Source organism: Panthera leo, chromosome B3 (genome assembly GCF_018350215.1).
Source record: "Panthera leo isolate Ple1 chromosome B3, P.leo_Ple1_pat1.1, whole genome shotgun sequence".
Lineage (NCBI taxonomy): Eukaryota > Metazoa > Chordata > Mammalia > Carnivora > Felidae > Panthera > Panthera leo.
In genome coordinates this window covers 30043234-30060472 of record NC_056684.1, presented here as the reverse complement: position 1 = coordinate 30060472, position 17239 = coordinate 30043234, and the positions used below count along the sequence as shown (strand labels likewise).

Genomic DNA, 17239 nt, shown 5'->3' with positions numbered 1-17239 from the left:
TGTTTTTGTTCCTCATTTTCTCATCTCCTCCCCACCTTATTATCATTCTCCAGTCACACATTAAAACAAAAGAGTTGAATAAATAACTTTATGTAGTGATACAGTAAAATCTTAGCTTTCTATGTCCTTTGAAAAAACGAGTTCTCATTGGCCAAATTTCCTGAGTAATTGTGAGCTTGAGCTCATTAAACATTAAAATGTTTTCAGTTAGGATAATCATTTGGTGTTTACGTGACCTACATTTTTTGTGAGTGCAGACTAAGACTTTAGGTACCTTTTCTCTTTCTGTCAACCTTTCTCCTCCAGATCTGCTATAATGGCTATTTATTTTATAATTAAATAAATAAGCTTTTAAATAATAAAGCCATTTGTATGAAAATCTTTCCAAAATACTTTTCACACTTTTGTTGTTTTCTTCCCTTGTCACACAGGATACTAAACATAATTTAACATTTTCTTGATATCTTGCTATAATTAGTGTCAAGGTCAGTCACAGTGCTCTTCTGGAAAATACAGTGATGCCCTTGAGGGATTTGGGCTCTTTGCCCCACATGGAAGTGCTTTTGAGGTCTTACATTGGTTTTTGTATTTTTCTTTCTCCATTTGCTATCAGGTAGTCAACTTGTCACTTGCCATTTCTGTCTGGATGCTTCTGTCCCCTTCTAAGCTATTTTGAATAGCTTAATAGATAATAGAGCTGTATTTATTCATCTGGTCAAGAAACATATAGATGCCAAAACTGATTAAGAAGCTAAGACTAGCAAGTGAAAGAGAGAGGGGAAGTTGTATGCAAACACCCATAAGTACCATGGGATGGGAATTAGGAGGAGGAAACAGTTAATTTTAAGAAGACGATCTGCAGCTTCACAGGGGACTTGGTATTTGACTAAAGCATGGAAGGTTCTATAGAATTTTAGCCAGTTGTTATATGGGTGGACATGTAGGAGACGATGATTTAAAAATATGGTAAGGCAGTATCAATCACAAAAGAGCATTACATTTTGTCCTAAAGCATTCAAATGTATTCTGTAGACAAATAAAAACCACAAATGGTGGTATGAAGAAGTAAGGGAATGGTAAAGATCTGTGTTTTAGAGGAGTCAGGAGACAATGAGATATTATCCCAAGGCCTCGGACAAAGAGTGATGAAATCCAGGATTCAAGTTATGGCTAGGGTTGTCAAAGGGAGATTACGGACTGGAGAGACAGAACCTGGCAATTAATTGGATATAGCATGAGAAGGACCAGGAGGGGTCAAAGTTGACCCAGCCTGAATACCTACCTAATGTTGTGATAACATTAGTTGTTATGGTGTCCAGAACAAGGTGGAGCACATTTTGGAGGAAAGATAATTAATTCTATTTAGAGAGGTCTAGTAGGCAGTTGGAAACTGAAGTCTGGAGCATCAAAGGACAAGACGTATAGGCTCTGGGAAATTATTCCACCCTTACATATTTGGGAATAGACAAGATCACAGAAGAAATTATTAGAAAAGAGAGTCTTTTTAAAAGGGCAATAGTGGAAAGGGCATATGGGCACCTTTGTGAGAAAGCAGTGGGACATACATATCTCCACTCAAATTAACAGTATCTCAGCTCATAGTTAAGTGGGTAGGGGATGTATAAATAAAGGACAGCATGAGAGACACTGTTATAATTCATCAAATTATAAGTAGAGTATTCACTTTTATTTTTGTACAGACAATACCAACAAAACTGATCTGAATTGATCAAATTAAATTTGTCTGAAACAAGAGTAAAGAGTCTATTAATGAGACCTAAGGCTCTTCCCTACCTGTCTAGTTTTCAGCTATGCCCTGAATAGGTAATCTTGCCAGGTAACTATTTCCATAGAGAAGAGTTGTTTCTTGTTATATATGAGAAATGTTTTTAATTGCTTGAGGTTATTAAAGGACTCTGACTGCAACTTTATTTCTCCCTCTGTTAAATTTGTTTGAATGGTTCAAATTGGCATTTTAACCCAAATTTGCATTTACATAATCCTTTGACTTGATCGTAAATTTTAGAAAAGACTTTAAAGGTATTCATGTTACCAGGTAGCGTGTTCATTGTGTTAAATACATCTCTGTATCTATCTGTGCACAACTTGATCTATGTATAGGAAAAAGACCTGGAAGAATATATAGTAAGATTTGGGGCTTGGGGTTTTGCTTGTTTGTTTGCATATCTTTATTTTCTGATTGCTTTTATAATCTAAAGAATTCAGTTATTTTTCATTTAAAAAATATAAGGATCATAAGTTCTAGAGAGCTTGAGTAGCTTGCATAAAGTAAAATTACATATCCAATTAGTAATGGCCGTGAGGCTTGTTCATTTGTGCCCTGGGGCCAATTCTACTGATTGATGGGTTCCGATAGGAATGGAAATACCACCCACTACTCTGGCAGCCATAAGGACCAGGGATGCAGCACCTCCTCAGGAAAAGCTGACATCCTACCTGTCACTTTTCACTCAGAGAAGCATTAGCTTCTGAGTGAAGTCAACGTAGGGTCCAATGATACAGACCACAGGCAGATATCTTCACTGATAAGGAGAATAAAGACACAGCATCCTGTTGTTGAGGGTAATTAAGCTTTTCCTCTACCAGATTATGGTCTTCTCATTTATTAATATCCACTGACTCCCCAAACTCCAAGCCTCTGCTGTTTTCTTAAGAACAGCCCTATGGAAACTCATTGGCATGTGCTCATGGCTGTCTGGAATGTATGAATTTTCTGGCCACAGTTCCCATCCTTAATGCTCCATCACTGATGCCATCCCTTCAGTTACTCAGCCTGTTTTATTTTTCTGTGTTTATTTTGTAGTAAAATTAAAGTAACTAGAGAATTGTCACTTTACCTTTCTCTTTCCCTCCCCCAGCCACTTCATCCTGAATCTTTTATATTATTCTCACCAAACCATTTGCACTCAAAATTTAGAGTCAACTTAAATAAGAAAATAGCAATTAAAGTATTTTTTAATGGGGAGAATTTTTAATCACATACTTGGCTTTATAGTATGTTGGCTGTTTTCATTCCATTTTCTCCTTGTTCTCTACAGTTGAAGCAGTGAAAATTATTGCTATTGAATTCTGTACACTTTTTAGTATGCCTCTGGGAAAATCATCCTTGGTCTTCATGGAGAGACACCCCAGAGTCATTGTCCGTCCCCGTCCCTCTCCACTAGTCTCCTACTGGCTGCTAAGTGTTATCCATTTGGCCTCTCAGATCAGCCCCTGCTCATTATTTCCTGCTACTTCTGTGTTAATTTGGGGCCTTACCTACTCTAGTATAGTAATAGTTGAGCTAACCACATTACCTCCTGTCAATGTGTCCTTTTCCACATTTGCCTGAATTCTTAAAGCACAGGTAGTATCACATTGCCCTATTGTACAGCAACCCCTTCCTGATACAATCTGACAGCATCTCTTGAAACTAATGCAAAACCCAAGTCCAAAACAGAATGCTGAAGTTTCTTTGCAAGTCTGTTGTTCAGAACTTGGGGTACGTTTATTTTCCCTGTAGAAACAATAAATGGTAGATTGGTGTGCAGGTTAGCTGTAACTTTCAATTAAACCATCCATGGTAATTGAGGCCTACCAGGATAGTTACCAGTATCTCCATAGAAATAGCAGAGCCCAACTGGTCTGTCAAGATGGCATACAGATATGTATGGAGGGTACTGGAAGGGATCATTCCCCTTCCTGTCCTCCATTGATATAGAGATTTAATAAAGGAGGAAAGAACGAATATTTATGAAGCGCTTATTATAAATCAACCTCTATGTTGTGCACTTTATATAGTTTGAGATGTAATTGACATAAGATTGCATAAATATAAGTTGTACAATGTGTTGATTTGATACATTTATATATTGCAATATGATTACCACCATAGCATTAGCTAATACCTCTATTATGTCACATAATCATTTCTTTTTTGTGGTAGAACCTTTAAGATCTAGTCTCTTAGCCACTTTGAAGTATATAATACATATTGTTGACTGTAATCACTATTGTTCTGCATTAGATCTCCAGAACTTACTCATCTTCTAACTGCAAGTTTGACCAACATCTGTCCAATTACCACCCCCGCCCCCCCACCAAGCCCCTGATAACCACCACTCTATTCTGTTTCTGTGAATGCGACTTTTTTAGACTGTGATATGTTGCAGTATTTGTCTTTCTCTGACTTATCTCACTTAGCATAATGCCCTCAAGATCCATTTATGTCACAAATAGCAAGATTCCTTCTTTCTCATGGTTAAATAATATTCCATTGTACATACCACATTATCTATCCATTCATCTGTTGATTGACACTTGTTTCCATATCTTGGCTATTGTGAATAATGCTGCAATAAATAGAGAAGTGCAGATATCTTTTTGACACTCTGTTTTCATTTCTTTATACCCAGAAGTGGGATTGCTGGATTATATGGTAGTTCTACTGAAAATTTTCTGAGGAACCTCCATACTGTTTTCCATGGTGGCCGAACCAATTTGCATTCCTAGCAACAATGGACAGGATTCCCTTTTCTCCACATCTTTGACAACAGTTGTTATCTCTTATCTTCTTGATGATAGCCATTCTAACAGGTGTAAAGTGATATCTCATGGTGGTTTTGATTTGCATTTCCCTAATGATTGGCAATGAGCATCTTTTCATTTGGACACCTTCTTTGGAAAAATGTTTTTAGTTCCCCTGCCCTTTTGAAAATCTGTGGTTGTGTGTTTGTTTGTTTTTGTTTTGTTATGGAGTTACGAGTTCTTTATATATTTCAGATATTAATTCCTTATCCAGTATATGATTTGTAAATATTTTCTCCCATTCTGTAGGCTGACTTTTGATTTTGTTGATTGTTTCTTTTGTTGTGCAGAAGCTTTTTAGTTTGATGTAGTCCCATTTGTCAATTTTTGCTTTTGGTGCTTGTACTTTTGGTGTCATATTCAAAAAATTGTTGCCAAGACAACAATTGGAACTTGTTCCTCTCTTTTTTCTTCTAGGAGTTTTATGCCTTATGTTTAAGTTTCAGGCCTTGTGTTTAAGTTTTTAATCCATTTTGAATTGATTTTTGTGTATGGTGTAAGACAGGGATTCAGTTTCATTCTTTTGTGTGTGACTGTCCAGTTTTCCCAATTCCACTTATTGAAAAGACTCCTTTTGTGTTGTATATTCTTGGCTTCTTTGCTGTGAACTAATTGACCATATATATGCATGGGTTTATTTCTGGGCTGTCTGTTCTTTTCCATTGGTCTGTGTGTCCATTTTTAAGCCAGTACCATACTATACCTTTGTACCATACTGTAGCTTTATAGTATAGCTTGAAATCAGGAGTGTAATGCTTTTGGCTTTTCCTTTCTCAGGTTTGCTTTGGCTATTTAGAGTCTTTTATTGTTCCATACAAATTTTAGGATTGTTTTTTATATTTCTGTGAAAACTGCCATTGGGATTTTGATGGGGATTGCATTGAATCAGAAAAGAAGTAGTAAAATTGATGATAAAATTATGATACGATTTTATAGATAGAAAATCCTAAAGATGACCATGAAAACTCTTGGAATTAATCAATGCATTCAGTAAAGTCACAAGATATAAAATCAATATACAGTAACTAGCTGTGTTTCTTTTCTTTTTTTTTTAATTTTTTTTAACGTTTATTTATTTTTGAGACAGAGAGAGAGAGAGAGAGAGCATGAACAGGGGAGGGCCAGAGAGAGGGAGACACAGAATCTGAAACAGGCTCCAGGCTCTGAGCTGTCAGCACAGAGCCCGACGCGGGGCTTGAACTCACGGACCGCAGGATCATGACCTGAGCCGAAGTCGGACGCTTAACTGACTGAGCCACCCAGGTGCCCCCTAGCTGTGTTTCTATACACTAACAACAAAATATCTGAGAAAGAAAGAAAAAATCCCATTCACAATAGCATTAAAACCAATAAAATACTTAGGAATAACTTTAACCAAGGAAATGGGAGATGTGTATAATGAAAACTATAAGACTGATGAAAGAAGTTAAAGGAGACACAAACAAATGGAAAGATATCCTGTGTTTAAAGATCGGAAGAATTAATATTGCTAAAATGTCCATACTACTCAAAGCTATCTATAGATTCAATGCAATCTGTATATATTTTATCTTAATTCATTTGAACAACAGCCTCTGTGAGATAGATGACTATTATACTCCTTTAACAGATGCTTAGCAAGTTAATAATGTAAGTAAGGTCACAAGAGGAATGCTTACCTGACATAAGAGAATATTGTTATTAAGCACTACTTTCAAACGTTAGTAATTTATAGGCTCCTTTTAATTGGCTAAAAATTGGAGCCTTTCACCATTGACACACATTATTACAATTTTACTTAAATATGAACAAATAAAATTAGATATAAATTCCTTACACTTGGATTTCTCTTTTAACTGTAAACTGAAACAAATTTAAAAGTACAAAAAAAAAGCCTGTAAAACATAATGAAATGCAAATTAACTTTACTTTAATAAAGTGATGATGTTTTGCCAAAACTGAATTGCTGCTCACAACATGAGTATGGAGCTGTCTGCCACCCCCAAAGGTGTCTTGGCAGCTTTCATTACCATTGACTCTCTTTTTCTGCCACATTTCTTTCTCAGATGTTGAAAATCCAGGATCAATACAATGTGCGGTGACTGCACCATTATTTCATTTTGGTCTTTACTTAGTGGGACTGTATCATTTACATGTTAAGTGAGCCTCCTACTTTTCTCATTATTCCTTACAATTAAAATTGTGTGCTTGATGCCAGTTCAGACTAGAAAAACAAATGTATCTGTACATTAGTAATCATGTTGCAAATCATGTTGCTATGCTTTGTTTTAAGTGGCCATTACAATGATCCAGCATATGTTCATATCAATTAATTTTAGATGTAAACTTTGTTTTCAGTTCAATATTAAAGTTATTTTGGAAAACTCATGTATAGACCCTTGAAAAAGATCCTGGATCCCAGTTTGAAAGATACTCTTTTAATGTATTTTTAAGCCATTATTTATTTGTAACCATCATAAAAATAATTCTTATTTATTTATTAGAACAGGTCCTCCAAATACTTTTACCAGGAAAAACTGTTACACTAGTTTGTTATGGTGTCCCTTTGAAAGCAATGAATTTATATTTCTTTAAAGTATTGTATAACTCAGACTTTAATTTAGAAGTGCTTTTTCTCTTTAAAAGTCTAAATTATAAATGTTTTACAGAATGTATTGTTTACTCTTTTCTGTAGCTGGGGTAGGGAAAATTTAGTTTGATTGGAAAATTAATACTTCATAGCAAATGTACAAGTCCCACAAGACAGTAAAGCCTCCAGAAATGGTGAAGTGTGGTAACAAATGACATTATTGCTTCCTCTGATGATGTTGCTATAAACATTCTAGTGGGATTTCTCTCAGAATAACGGACTGTTTTGTTATTTCTCTTTCCTTCCCAACTTCCTTTTCCTCCTTTCTCTTCTTTTTCTTACCTTTGAATTTTGCAGTCCTCATTTCCCCTCTTTCTTATTCCTTTGTTTTGTTTTAAAGATTGTTTTTTTTTTTAAGTAATGTCTACACCCAACGTGGGGCTCAAACTTAAAACCCTGAGATCAAAAGTTACATGCTTCACCGACTGAGCCAGCCAAGCGCCCCTTTTATTCTTTTGTTTTATACCAGAGATCACCTATCTTTTCACATTTCAGTTAGCCTACAGTCCGGCTTTCTTCACTTGACAGTTGGCTCTGCAGTTGCAGGCAGTGGAGAGGAAGAACACGGCAAGGCAGCTTCTAGCAGCATCTCACCCTTCATTCTCAATAAGCTACGAAAGAGGCCCTCCTAATAGGGGTGGCTCCTGAAAGATTATGCTTAATTTGCCTCCAAATATTCACTCTGAAGCACATAAAGCACAACTTTGGGGGCAGCCATAGCTAATTATATATGCTTGTTGGTTTCTTTCTAGCTTGCTTCCACAGCTTTGCTGTGAGCACATGGACCCTGCCCACCTCAGAGCTGAGCTGGGAAGGTGTGGGTGTGCCTCCTTCTGACGCTTCTTTGTTCAAGTTAGAATTCCGCTGTGGTGGGCGCCTTTCAGGTATCACCATGCTGTGGCTAAATCAGCCTCCAGATGCTAGGGATAGCTGAACGTTACCATCTGTGCATACATGCATTCATTCATCCCTTCATCCATCCTGTCTCTGTCATTTACTAACTGTGTGACCTTGAGCAGGTCTCAGTTTCTTCATTAGTAAAATGAAGCTAATAATTATGTACATCGTAGGGTTTTTATGAGAATAAGAGCTTTCATGTGTAAAAAAATGCTTCAAGTGGTGCCTGGCACTTAGTAGTAAATGCTAGATAGCTAAAATTATTATTACTCAGCAAGCGTTTATTTAGTATCCAGTATCTTCCAAGCAATCCAAGAGATATAGACATGAAAAAGACACAGCCTTGCCAGGGCACCTGGGTGGCTCAGTTGGTTAAGCATCTGACTTTTGATCTCAGCTGAGGTCATGATCTCATGGTTCTTGAGATCGAGCCCCACATTGGGCTCTGTACTCACTAAGTGGAGCCTGCCTGGGATTCTCTCACTCTCTCGCTGTCTCTCTGCCCCTCCCCAGCTGGTTCTGTCTGTCTGTCTGTCTCTCTCTCTCTCTCTCTCAAAATAAATAAATAAACTTAAAAAAAAAATAAAAAGACATAGCCTTGCCTTCTAGGGACTTCTGTAACTACCATACAACATGGTATTATAATAAAGGTTTTTAGGAAGTCAGGTAAAGCTTCATCACACAGGTAAAATTTGAACTGGGTCTTAAAGGATAAATAGTTTTGCCTAATGAAACAGCGCTAGATGAAATACGTTCCAAGCAGAGGGAACAGCTTGTGAACGGAATAAAACTGCAAGAGACTGTGGAGTCCTTGGCTGTTATTAGATAACATTTTAACCTCCTCTCTGATGTATACCTTCTTAAGTAGGGATCTGAGGTGGGTTCAGTGTACGTTTTGGAACTTATAATCTTATGACTAGTTATTACCAAGTTTATAATAGTAATTATTATTATTATTGAACTGGTTCATCAAAGAGTTTGAACTTAAAAACTGAGTTGGGAGCTAAGCGGTGCCGCTTTACAGTCGTGTGTTTGCTGACGCATGGCTCTTATCCGGAGATGGCTACCATGTGACAGGAACAGTAAATGGCTAGAGAAAAACTTGTGGTTAGAGCAGTTGGAAGTGCATGGGCTTCCTCCTTTCAACAGAGCTCTAGTTACGTTTTCCAAATTAAGCAGGTTTTACTTTGCTTTCTTCTTTAAACAGGAGACCCTTATATCTTAAGATCTTGCCTACTGTTGTGATAGCAAAGAAGTGTGATTTTTTTCTTCCACGAAGGGGTGGGGAGGAGGTCAGATGTCAAATAAGGAAGGTTGCTTTCACTCATGGAATTTCCATTCATGTTCCAAATTAAAGCCGTGTTTTATCTCCTACAAAGTCTTTTCCTGCAGCTTTGCTTTTCTCTTCCTTTCCCCACCCTTTTAGTCATCTACTGAAGGGTTTGGCAGCTGGCTGAGGTATCGGGTCAGCGTTTTTCACTGTGGCAGAAGGAAAGGTTGGGAACAGTGACGTGGGGATACTTGTCACATTTTCCTTTCCTTTTTTTATATAAGTAACCCACATGCGCCATTACAAAAGCCTAATGAGAACCCTGACTTGTAAATTTTACCCCAGTATCCTGGAGATGGACAAATGTGTAGGATGACATATAGGCAGTAGTTCCTCACTGAAAGTGTCCTTAAAAGCCCATGTACAGCACTGAGGATTCTTGACTCTGTCTCTATGGCAATGTGACAGATTTTATGAAGAGAAACAATGGCCTCCGGGAGTCATAGGATTGGGGAAGGAGCTTAGCAGTCCATTCCCCATCCTCCTTTATTATGAACAGATTCTCCTTGGGTGCCTTTAGGAAACACTCTATATATGGTGTTTAATATACCACCTACACAGTCTCCCCTCTTCACTGACTTGGAAATTGCATCCAGCTTGAGGAGCTCCAGCCCTTTCTGTGGGCCTGTTTATTCCAAGATTGAAATCCAGTGTGGATTTAGTTGTTTTGTATCAAATCTGCTTGAAACCGTTGGACTCAAAGCAAACTAATTATTGTCATTGTCCATATAGCAGTAGAGAGAGTAAAAAACAGTAATAGGTTCTTAAAAGCTGTCACAACTTGAAGTGAAATAGGCTACTCTTCAACAGTTTCATCTGTAGCCTGAAGGGCTTTGGTCTTAAAAACCGTCACATATGAAATCAGATCTTAGATCATGGAATCCTAGCTGGCGTCTGGGGGCAGCTTCAGCCATTCAACTCTCTCATCAACCATTCATCTGTGGGGTTTGCTTTGAGATTGTAAGGAATGTGGAAGCAAATGAGTTTTCTTATCAAACACTCCATTTGGGTACTCTGTATCAGACCTGTCTTGGCAAATAAATAGAAGACACCAGGGTAGACTGTCATATTTTCTTAAGTGCCTCAGGAGACACATATTTTATTTCTCAAGCAGAACTTTGGTGACTAGAATTTCCTGATTTGGGGGTGTCAGTGTTGAGCAGGCAAAACTGCTAGTTACTGAGTGCCAATGAAGTTATTTCACAAAGGCAGTAGAGCCCAAGGATTGCTCCTTGGACAGCGCTACATCTGATCGGGTACAGCTTTTCTTTCTAAGAGCCTGTTACAAGTTGAAATAGTTTTGACAGTGTCTTTAAGTGCACATCTTTGTCTCCAAACATAATTAGTGTTGAAAACTGAAGCCCTTGTAGTTAAGGCTTAGTGGCTTAGCCAGCAGCTCCATCTGGTGCTTGCTAAAGGTGTTTGCTTGATTCATCTCAGTTTTACAGCAGTGTGAATACAGATGTACACAGAATTTGTAAAAGAATGTCAGCTCCAAGGTTTCAGTTTTATTGATGGCTTTCTGTTGCACACAGCACTGACATAGCTAATTGTGTTCCTGGTGAATCTCATTTGTCCTGTTGATAATGTGATAGCTGCTAATCAACTCAGCAGCCCTTTCTTGACTGAATTAACTTACTAGCACTCAACATGGGGAATTATTTTTACTATTTATCTGCCAGGCTTGGAAAAAGAAAATATACTGTACTACTTAAAAGAGAAAATTGAATCCCTCTCTTATCAGTGGTGGATTTAACTTGGTTAACAAGATATTAGGCCAGGATGCCTTATTCTTTTATATTTAATGCCACATGGTGCTGAGTAGACAGGGAATGCCTTTTTTTTTTTTTTTTAAGTGTATTTATTTATTTTGAGAGAGAAAGGGAGAATGTGAGCTTGAGCAGGGGAGAGGGAGAGAGAGAATCCCAGGCAGGCTCTGTGTTGTCAGCACTTGCCAGATGTGGGACTCAAACCCAGGAACCGAACTGAACCGTGAGATCACGACCTGATCTGAAATCAAGAGTCGAATGCTTAACCGACTGAGCCACCCAAGTGCCCCAACAGGGAATATCTTTTTAAAAAAATTCTTGGTGATTGACACGGACTGCCCTAAACTACTGATAGAAGTTACTTCCAAGTAATAGGATTACACATGATTTCTATTTTCTTTTATGCTTTTCTGATTTTTCACAGTGAACATCTATATAACAAAAGAAAAAAATTCAGGTAACAATAGAAAAAATTATTTGAAAACAAAACATATTGTAAGTTGCTGTAGCCTTGAATAATCTCAGTTCTTTCTCAGGTCTTTTCTCATTCACAGCATGGCCCTTCAGGGGGGCTTCAGCCTTCCTCATCCATAAAACAGAAGGATCAAACCGGGGCCTGCTCAGTTTTAACATTCTTAGGTTTGGGATTATCTACCTTTTTCCTGTCTCTTTAGCGTCTCCCATTCTCCTGTGTCTTTCTCTAGTATTAATACTCAACATGATGTAGTTTTTGCCATCTTAAACTAAGGAAATCCTTTCTGGACAGCACCTCCTCCCCATATATGCCTGGCTCTTTCTTTCTTCTACTTCCCACATAAACTCTTCCAAAAGTTGTCTACAATTACTCACTCTACCTTCTCACTCTTCAGCTGACCACAGTCTGCTTTCCATCCCCACTGCTGCATCAAAATAGTTACAGTTGAAGTCACCAATGAGCTCATGTTACCAAGTCCAATGGGCAATTTAGGTCCTCAGTCCCCCCATTACCCCTCCGCAGCATTTGAAATAGTTGTCTTCTCCCCCTTCATGAAATCTCCTCATCTGGCTCTGTGTCACACAGTTATGACTGTTATTTTTTAGGTTTTGGTTTTTTGTTTTTTGGGTTTTTTTGCTTAATGAATAAAATGTTTATTTTTCTTTTTTTTTTTTCCTTTTCCTGAAATTTATTGTCAAATTGGTTTCCATACAACACCCAGTGCTCATCCCAACAGGTGCCCTCCTCAATGCCCATCACCCACTTTCCCCTCCCTCCCACCCCCCATCAACCCTCAGTTTATTCATTTTTGAGTTTTCTTAAGAGTTATTCTCTTCTCCCTGGTTCACCCACCAAGACCACCTCCCCAGCTCACTCTTCTTTTCTTTTTAGCCTGGATATTTCTGTAGTTATTCCCAAACCGACAAGAACAGCAGAATTCCCTTCTGTGTTCCAGACTTCTAAATTCACCTGTTTTCTCTATTATATGGTAACAAAATATGGACTAATAATCTTATTGCCGAAAAGTTGCATCATCTCCTCCAGTGTTGTCTATCTCAGTAAATGGCCCCACAAATCATTTAAGTACATAAACCCAAATCTCAACATCTATTACTCTCTCCAGAATCTAGTCATTCGTGAATCTACATTTCTCTGCCTTCCATGATGCCACATCCTAATTCAGATCTTCATCATATCTTATTTTGCCAACAGCAGCCCTTCGAACAGTCTCCTGGCTTTCTCTCCTGTCTTCCACCAGCTTATTGTCCATATAGCAGCCAGAGCTGTTTTTTATTTTTAAGTCAGATGTATTAAGGTTTGATTTATATAATCTTTTTTTAGTGTACAGTTCTATAAATTTTGACAAATGCATGGAGTCCTATAACCACCACCACACACTTGGACTATTCCAGTTTTTGCCTATAAACCTTTGTGTACAGGCTATAATGCAAACATAACTTTTCATTTCTCTTGGGTGAGTACCTATTGGTGAGACTGCTGGGTCCCATGGAAAGCTTGTGCTCAACTTTTATGAGAAACTGCCAAACTGTTTTCCAAAGTGGCTGTGCCATCTGCATTCCCACCAGCACCATATGAATTTCACTTGCACCACATTCTCCCTCAGTATTTGGTTTTGTTTTCATTTTAACCTTTCTAATATATGCATAGTGGCAGCTCACTGCAGTTTTAATGTGCATTTCTGTATGACTAAGGATATTTAGCACCTTTCACATGTTAATATGCAATCCATGTACTTTTGGTGAAGTGACTGCTCAAACCTTTTGCCGACTTTTTATCAGATATTTTCTTTTTATTAAATATTGAAAGTTCTTCATATATTCTGGATACAAAGTCCTTTGTCAGATATGTACTTGGCAAAAAACTTCTCATCTGTGGCTTATCTTTCATTCTCTTATCAGTATCTTTGTCAGAGCAAACATTTTTAAAATTTGATAAAATCCAAATTGTCTGGTTTTTTTTTTTTTTTTTTTTTTAATGAATCATGCTTTTCATATTGTATCTGGGAACTCAGCCTAATTCAAGGTCACAAAGATTTTCTTCTGTTTTTTTCCTATTAAAACCTCTATAGCTTTACACTTTAGTATATGTACTGCTGTAGCGAGCACTATAGCTTTACACTTTATGCTTAGATCTGGGGTAATTTTCATATACAGTATGTGAGGTATGAATCAAGGTTTACTTTGTTGCCTATGGATATCCAATTATTCTAGCACATTTGTTGAAAAGAATATTCACTGATAGAGGCATGTATCAGTTGCCTATATTTGTAGGGTTCTATTTCTGGACTCCTTTCTGTGCCTATTTTGATCTATGTCAGGGGTCAGCACAGTTTTTCTGTAAAGAACTAGATAGTAAGTATTTTAGGTTCTATAGGCCCAAAGGCAAAATTGGAGATATTATGTAAGTACTTGTATAACAAGAGAAAAAATTTTTCCGTGAATTTTTAAAACAAATTTCAAAATACGGTAATTGAGTACAATTTTCTGAAACACAGCTCTACTAATACAAACAGTGGAATTCTTTTTTGGGATAGGGTTAACATTTTGCTTAATTAGGATGCAAAGTTAGTGTTTCCTCTTATCAAACTTGATTATAAATGTTTATTGATGCATATCTGTAGTGAAATTTGACATTTTTATCTTGGAAAAATGTCTTTTTACATGGGTGATACACATAGCTGTAGAAATGCTGCCATTTGTGGAGTGCTTGAAAAGCACCGCAAAAGGGCACCTGGGCGGCTCAGTCGGTTGAACATCTGACTTCGGCTCAGGTCATGATCTCGCGGTCTGTGGGTTTGAGCCCCGCGTCGGGCTCTGTGCTGACAGCTCAGAGCCTGGAGCCTGCTTCAGATTCTGTGTCTCCCTCTCTCTCTGCCCCTCCCCCGCTCATGCTCTGTCTCTCTCTCTCTGTCAAAAATAAACATTAAAAAAAATTTTTTTTAAAAGAAAAGCACTGCAAAGTGATGAGAGCGCCCCATGCAGTCTGTCCCAAGCTCCTCAACTCCCCACTGTAGCATAAAGCCGCCAGGAACAGTATGCAAACAAATGAGCCTGGCTATCTTCCCATAAAGCTTTATTTATGGGCACTCTATTGGGAATTTCATGTAATTTTCACTTGTCACAAAATACTATTCTTTTGGATTTTTTAATCATTTGAAAAATTTTAAAGCATCCTTAGTTTAGGACATACAGAAACAGGCAGCAGGCTAGATCTGTTTGCCCCACTTTCCCCATTTATGTTTCTATCTTTTGCCAGTACCCCATTGTCAGGATTACTGTAGCTTTATGCTAAGTCTTAAAATCAGGTAATATGAGTCCTCCAACTTCGTTCTTTTTCAAAATTGCTTTGGCTATTCTAGTTCCTTTGCCTTTCTGTATAAATTTTAGAATTAGTTTGTTGATTTCTCCTAAAAAATCCTGCTTGGATTTTTTTAGAATTATGTTGAATCTACAGAGCAGTTTGGGAGAAATTAACGTCTTCATAATACTGAGAGAACTTGGTATCTCTCTCCACTTACTTAGGTCCACTTTGATACCTTTTTATCAGCATTTTGTAGTTTTCTACATAGAGATTTTAGATTTTGTACATATTTTGTTAGATCTGTAGCTACGTATCGTATTTCTTGTATTTTCCTCAGAGCTGGCTTTTTTAAATGCAAATTGGATCATGTTGTTTCCCCTATTTAAAACCTTTCAGTGTCTTCCCACTCCTCTTAAGATAAACTCTGTAATCTTTAAAAGCCTAAAGGGCCGTGCACGATCTGGCCCGTGCTTTCCTTTTCAGCCTAATTTTATGCCATTCTTTTCCTTGCTCAAAATGTTCCAATCTCAGACTAGCAGGAAATGCTTTTATCAACTAAGGGATAGCTTTTTGAATATCCAAAGGACTAAATAAATGTTTTCAAACAAACACTTGAAAAATATACTCTTACCATATTGAAATGAGCCATTTGATAATCTCCAGCAAAGAATGAACTTAGGTTTCAGCCAGGCTGTTGGGCTCTCTGTATGGAATACTTTGATCTTTAAGTCTGTACTTCTTTCACTGAGGCAGAATGCTTTATGAGTATTGTTCACAAGGGACTTAGCTCTGTGTGTGTGTGTGTGTGTGTGTGTGTGTGTGTGTGTGTGCATGCATGTGTGTGTGCACACATACACATGTGCACACACACATGCAAGCTAAAGAAAATATTCTTTTCTTTACACGCATGCTGAGACTCGACAGAAAGGCTGCATTTCTACTGAAACGAAAGATCTGTTTTGCTGTCATTATACATGAGTAAAGTTAAACTCTCTAGCCATTAAAATAGTCTTACACATACATGCCTACTGCCAACTTTATTATAATATCCAAATTAGAAATATAACACTGTAGTGATATTCTGTGGGAAAGTCTGCAGCTCTGTGCCTAAGACAAAAGGGAGAGTCACAAGATTAGTTTTTTTTTTTTTAAATAAACTTTAAACCCAGCACATTTAGTCAAACCGTATTTATTTAGCTCCTTATGCTAGACATGTAGAGATGAACAAGATAGAGCCCAGACCTTAAAAAGCTCAAAAACTAGTGAGTAAACAGACAATTTAAAATGAAAGTGCAGGGCACCTACCTGGGTGGCTCAATCAGTTAGGTGACCAACTCTTGATTTTGCCTCAAATCATGATTCATGATTCATGAGATTGAGCCCCACTTTGGGCTCTGTGCAGACAGCAGACAGCACGGAGCCTGCTTGGGATTCTCTCTATCCGGCTTGCACACACGTATGCACACTCTCTCTTTCTCAAAATAAATACATAAACTTTTTTTTTTTTTTTAATGAAAGTGCTTGTTCATGGAGGTATGTCTAAGTGGCTTTGATAGTATCAAGGAGAAATGAGTAGCCCAGTGGGATTTACAACATTAATAAGACTAGCTGATGTTTAAGACATAAGGCTAGAAGGGAGGCAAAGACCAAATCGTGAAAACCTAAGGGGCTTGTGTTCCTTCCTAGAACTCAGAAGTTCCAACACCTCAGTGCACTTAAAACTTGTTAAAACAAACAAACAAACACGGAGAACTTGTTTTAAAAAATCAAATTTGTGGACTCTTCCCTCAGAGATTGACTACGTAGGTGTGTAGTGCTTCCCCAAGTGGTTCTTACTTAGCTGGCAACCCCTAGTCTGCACACTGACATTTGAGAGTCAGTGGGTAGGTAAGACTGAGCACAGAATAGTTAAGCTAGGTAGTAAGTTGATCCTCTTAGCTTTTCAGAAAGGTAAATCTGATGGTAGTATCTCATTAAATACGAATTCTGATCCAGTAGGTCTGGGGTTATACCTGAAATACTGCATTTCTAACAAGTTCCCAAATAAGGCTGATACTCCTTATGTGGGGACCACATTTTGAGTAGCAAATGTAGAGAGGTTGGATTGGAGTGGGGTGAGACTGCAAGCATGAAGATCAGTTAACAGCTTATTGCAGGAATCTAGGCAAAAGATGGTGAATATCTGAACCGCTAGCAGGGTCTGGTAATGACAAGAAAGAGTTCCAGTGAAA

The 17239-nt window shown here is 37.8% G+C and overlaps 1 protein-coding gene across 16 annotated transcripts in view; it reads left to right on the top strand.

Annotated features, from left to right (window-relative positions):
• The window catches only part of PEAK1 (pseudopodium enriched atypical kinase 1), a 370979-nt gene that overhangs the window by 278563 nt on the left and 75177 nt on the right, over window positions 1-17239 (top strand). The gene's annotated exons all lie outside the window — the stretch shown is intronic.